Raw genomic sequence first — 6,165 nt, 5'->3', positions numbered from 1 at the left:
TGCTTGTGTGTCCATCTTTGTGTGTTTGTAACTGTCATTGTGAAGGAAGGAGCAAGAGAGAAAAACAGAGAGAAATATCCAAGACTATCTCTATCAGTAGCTTCCTCGATGCCAGTGAACTGCTATTAACTTTCTGCTCCTTTAATGTATGTTTAATACTGCTGCAGTAGCCTATGTTGACATTCTGGTCTCTTTGGGTTGCAGCATTGGACCCTGGTAGCCCTGAATAACTTTCAGCTCCAGAAGCATGGCTCTGAAATTTTGATTAGATTTATGCATGCGTGCGTGCGTGTGTGTGTGTGTGTGTGTGTGTGTGTGTGTGATTGTGTCTGTGTGAGCATGTGCTTGCATGCATTTCTGTGTGCATGTGTGCATGCATGTCTTGTATGTGTGCACATGCGTTTGTGCATGTGGGAGAGAGAGAGATGAGAGGGGGCAGGTGAGTTTCTCATGAATAAAATATTTTTATTAAAAAGGTTTAATATGTTAAGTTGGGGCACAAATGTAAAACTATCACTGTTAATTTTCTTTAGGACTGATCTTTCATTAAATATACACATAAACAATTACATGATCTCATTTTATGTACAAAGTGGCAAAATTAAATCTCTTGCTAAATAAAGAGATATACTAACTGAGCAAGCCAAAGGCAACGGAGGCAAGAAAAACCTCCCTTGGTGTATGGAAGAATCCTTGGGAGGGGCAGGCTAAAAAAGGAACCTCATCCTCCTTTAGGTGATACTCATATAATGTTCATAAAAACGCAAACCAAAATGTACAGTAAATTAGGGAAATAATAATAGCCCATAGGTATCTAGTTGGTCTGCTAATTTTCAGATGATTAATGATTATAACATTAAATGTCAGATCAAGCAGGCCGAGTTGGAGGAACCTTAGCAGATCGAGACATCCAGGGGCCGCACGCTCTGGACTCACAGCAGTTTAAGTAAGAAGAGAAGTAATTAGCAACAGGTGAACATGATCATCAATAAGTAGGTTACTGAGAATGATGGAGTGGTTCCGGAAGGTTATTGGTGCGGGTATGTGGGTGTGCATCTGTGCATCTGTGTGCATTCCTGGCTGGGTGCTGACTGGGGCATGACAGATGGCAGAAGTCATCGCTCAATAATAATAACAACTATTATTATTATTATTGTTATAATAATAATAATAATAATAATAATAATAATAACAATAATAATAATAACAACAACAACAATAATAATAGTAATAATAACAATGTTGTTGCTGTTGTTGTTGTTGTTACCACCACTTTACTCTTGGTAAAGTGGATGTTGTTCCCACTCTTTGGGTGGTGTTCTCTTGGCAGCAATAGTCCTGCTTAACTTTTTGTTGGCAAATTAATGACTAAATAACCCTTTGACTATGTTTGACTGAGTGCTATAGACTGGAGTCCCCACTGAAGACACTGTGTTAGTTTTAGTGTTGATGTCTTAATGAGGTCAGGTTTTTCTGAATTTGATGTGGAAAAACAATGTGTTTTTGTGCAATTCTGGAAATGTACAGTTTCCACAATTAAACATTTAGAACAACACAGAAGGAGTGGTGACATAAACATCTTAAGAAAACCAAAACATAACCCTGGATAAAGAGAAGGAAATTAGCTGGGGGGAGGGCGAGGTTCACAGCAGTTTCATGCAGCTTCACTCATGACAACTAGAACCAGTTTTCTACACCAAGCCATGGTATGCCCGGACTCTTTGCAGTCTTGCCATTCCATTAGAATGTTGCATGTTAGAAAGTGCAGTTAACCCTCTTCCAGGTCATTCGACTTGATCCCAGTACAGCACACCCTTCAGCCCTTGAACCTGCTCCCATGGAAATTGTACATGACTGACTCTCAAAAGAAAAGAGAGAATTATGATATCAAAAGGCTTTTCCTGTACTGTGGCAATAGACATTACTTGCTTATTATTATTTTTTACATTTATTTTTCTCTTAAAATTGTTATTATTGTGGTGACCACTAGCAGCCAGAGGAGGATGGTCACTCCTTTGAGTCTTGGTTCCTCTCAAGGTTTCTTCCTCATGTTCTAGGGAGTTTTTCCTTGCCACTGTCACCCTTGGCTGCTCACTGGGGGCTTGGACTTGGACATTTGTAAAGCTGCTTTGTGACAACATATTTTGTAAAAAGCGCTATATAAAGAAATTTTGATTTTATTTGATAAACAGCTTAAGAAACATAGCGTTGGGTTTATGTGGGTGTTAGAGAGAAATTAGCCGGGGGGGGGGGTTCTCAGCAGTTTCATGCAGCTTCACTCATGACAGCTAGAAGCAGTATTCTACAGACAACTTTTCTACTTTTACATGGTTTATTACACTATATTCACACAAACACAAGCTGGATAGTATTCATTTTTCAAATACAGTTTTACATCAACAGAGACAGTAGAGCATCACAGCAGTATCAGTCTTTCTGGACCAAGCTAGGGGAAAGGTGTGGAGACTGTGGTTTGGTTATGATGGTTTGGTTATAACTGGACAGAGAGGTTATTGATCATGATGTTAGAATGTGGTAGGAGGCTCCCATCATGTAAAGATCATAAATCCATCAGGCAAAGGGCACTAAAGGAACTAATTTAACTCTCTTCAGCACATATATTCTGAAACCACATCCCATCAAATCATCATTGTGCTGGTGACAGACCTTCAGAAGATGAGAATGGTCTCCTGCTCTGTCACACTGACTCCCAGCAGTACCCCTGCTGACCACCAGAGTGGCAGCTCCTGAATACGAGTGTCGTTTCCCACCTATTACGCTTTATATGTCTCACCTTAGTTTTATCTACCCAATTTTACATGCATTTAAGACATGGTATGCCCTGACTCTTTGCAGAGTCTTGCCATTCCATGAGTTTGTGCATTTCTGAGTTACCCTGCGTTTTGACCTTTGTTTTTGTGTTTTCTCATAAACCACAGAATCCAGCCCCCAGCCTTACCTTGCACCTCTGGACATGTACGATGCCTGGGTTTGCTATTCAGTTCTCGACTTGACTGTTGCATGCAGGGTATCAGTGATTTTATTACTCCTCACTCATCTATAGCATAATCATCAAACAACAGCCCTCAACCAGACATATGCTGCGTTGAGCTACATTTTTCAGAGGTATTTGACCATCCTGTTTCAGGGAGGGAACACTTTTAGCAATAAACAAGGGTATGACCTTTGTGCTAATTATGCCAGGAGATTTGATGTTCTAGCTGCAGATGTTCTAGTATCTTACCGCATAAGTCTGTAATGCTTTTCAAACTGAACTTGCATGTTGGAAAGTGCAGTTAACCCTCTTCCAGGTCATTCGACTTGGTCCCAGTACAGCACATCCTTCAGCGCTTGAACCTGCTGCCATGGAATTTGTACATGACTGATTGTTTTTTTTCTCCTCAGTTTGGACAGAGCACTCGCAAACCATTTCACTGCGAGTTATACTGTGTATGACTATGTGTGACAAATAAACCAAACTTGAAACTTGAAACTTGAAACTCTCAAAAGAAAAGGTGAGAATTATGATATCAAAAGGCTTTTCCTGTACTGTTTCAACCTTAACCACCTCCGCTGTGATTACCCTCAGTTATGACCAGGCAAATCCCGGGTGAGCAGCTCTGTTCTCCTGATCATTGAGTTCATTGAACTCATTGAGTTACAGGTCTTGTTGCCCTCCTGTGAGTTTGAACTTCCTTCAGAAAAAAGCAGACTGGAAATCATCTTTTTTCTGAGTGCATTGCAGGCCGTGTCCAGTGGGAAATAAAACAGTTTAACTGTCTGGAAGGCTTTTTGTGACAAGCTGCAGGTCTATGTGACTCTTGTCCGGATATCATCCTCAGAGCAGGCAGCTCTAGTACATTTTGTATTTGGAGGGGTAAATCCTGGAAGAATGATCCTGGTTTCTGGACAGGGACATTCTCACCTCCTCCTCAATCACTGATCTCGAACATCCGAAGCATCTAGCACCCTTTCCCAGAAGGAAACCCCAGCACCAACCCATTAGGGCATCAGGAGCCACCCGTTTATGGTATGGGGGTTCCGTCACACTGGCTCCCTGCAGTACCCCTGCTGACCACCAGAGAGTGGTGCTTCCAGAATACTAGTCCTGTTACCTCCCAATTACCCTCTAGGTGTTATAGGACAGCCCCAAAACTCAGAAAAACACATTAATTTGTCAAATCGTCAAAACAGCAAACAAACAAATAAAAACAACACATCCGACTAACAAAAGAAAATGAGTCCCAGCTACACTTGCCTGAGGAAGGTAGCTCAAGGAGGAGTGTCAGCTTGACTCTGGAAAACCATGGGCAAAATAACAATTTCATAAGAAAATAAATAAATATAATATTAAAAAAAAATAATAATAATAAAAAAAATAAGACAAAGTTTACAACTGAATTTAAAATAACACTCAGATGAAAAGTACAATTTGGAGGTTGTAGAACAACATTTTAGGACGGCACTGAATTGCCTTTGTTACTGCCTGTATGGTTTAGGTTTTCAGCATCTGTACACTGATGTAAACTGGGTCATGTTCTTTTTCTTTCCCTCGCCATCTTTCCATGGTAACAGCTTTAAACACGCAGAGAGATGACTGGGGTGTGAGCAGTAGAAGTAGCTCAATAATAATAACAACTATTATCATTATTTTTAGTATTAATATTATGGTTTTTATTATTATGATTATCATTATTGTTGTTGTTGTTGTTGTTACCAACACCTTACTCTTGGTAAAGTGGATGTTGTTCCCACTCATTGGATGGTGTTCTCTTGGCAGCAATAGTCCTGCTTAACTGTTGTCAAAATAATGACTAAATAACCCTTTGACTACCTTTGACTGAGTGCTATAGACTGGAGTCCCCACTGAAGACACTGTGTTAGTTTCAGTGTTGATGGTTTAATGAGGTCAGGTTTTCCTGAATTTGCTTTGGAAAAACAATGTGGTGTTGTGCAATTCTGGAAATTTCCAGTTTCCACAATTAAATAATAAACATTTAGAACAACACAGAAGTAGTGGTGACATCAACAGCTTAAGAAATCCAAAACATAACCTTGGGTTTATGTGTTTGTTAGAAAGAGAGAGCAATTAGCTGGGGGGGGGGGAATGACAACTAGAACCAGTTTTCTACACACAGCCACTTTTTTACTTTTATATGGTTTATTACACTATATTTACACAAACCAAAGAAGGACAATATTTATTTTTCAGATAAACTTTTACATCAACAGAGACAGTAGAGAATCACAGCAGTATCAGTCTTTCTGGACCAAGCTAGGGGAAAGGTGTGGAGACTGTGGTTTGGTTATGATGGTTTGGTTATAACTGGACAGAGAGGTTATTGATCATGATGTTAGAATGGGGTAGGAGGCTCCCATTATGCAAAGATCATAAATCCATCAGGCAAAGGGCACTAAAGGAACCAATTTACCTCTCTTCAGCACACACATTCTGAAACCACATTCCATCAGATCATCATTGTGCTGGTGACAGACCTTCAGAAGATGAGAATGGTCTCCTGCTCTGTCACACTGACTCCCAGCAGTACCCCTGCTGACCACCAGAGAGTGGCAGCTCCCGAATACGAGTGTCGTTTCCCACCTGATTATGCTTTATATGTCTCACCTTAGTTTTATCTTCCCACTTTTACATGCATTTAAGACATGGTATGCCCTGATTCTTTGCAGAGTCTTGCCATTCCATTAGAATGTTGCATGTTAGAAAGTGCAGTTAACCCTCTTCCAGGTCATTTGACTTGATCCCAGTACAGCACACCCTTCAGCCCTTGAACCTGCTCCCATGGAAATTGTACATGACTGACTCTCAAAAGAAAAGAGAGAATTATGATGTCAAAAGGCTTTTCCTGTACTGTGGCGACAAAACCACCTCCGCTGTGATTACCCTCAATTATGACCAGGCAAATCCCAGGTGAGCAGCTCTGTTCTCCTGATCCTTGAGTTCATTGAACTCATTGAGTTACAGGTCTTGTTGCCCTCCTGTGACAGTTTGAACTTCCTTCAGAAAAAAGCAGACTGGAAATCATCTTTTTTTCTGAGTGCATTGCAGGCCGTGTCCATTGGGAAATAAAACAGTTTACCTCACATGTCTGGAAGGCTTTTTATGACAAGCTGCAGGTCTATGTGAGTCTCTTGTCTGGATATCAT

This window comes from Electrophorus electricus, chromosome 6 (assembly GCF_041902795.1).
Source record: "Electrophorus electricus isolate QZ-2024a chromosome 6, ASM4190279v1, whole genome shotgun sequence".
NCBI classification, from domain to species: domain Eukaryota; kingdom Metazoa; phylum Chordata; class Actinopteri; order Gymnotiformes; family Gymnotidae; genus Electrophorus; species Electrophorus electricus.
The sequence above is the reverse complement of the archived record's forward strand: the minus strand, read 5'-3'. Positions refer to the sequence as shown.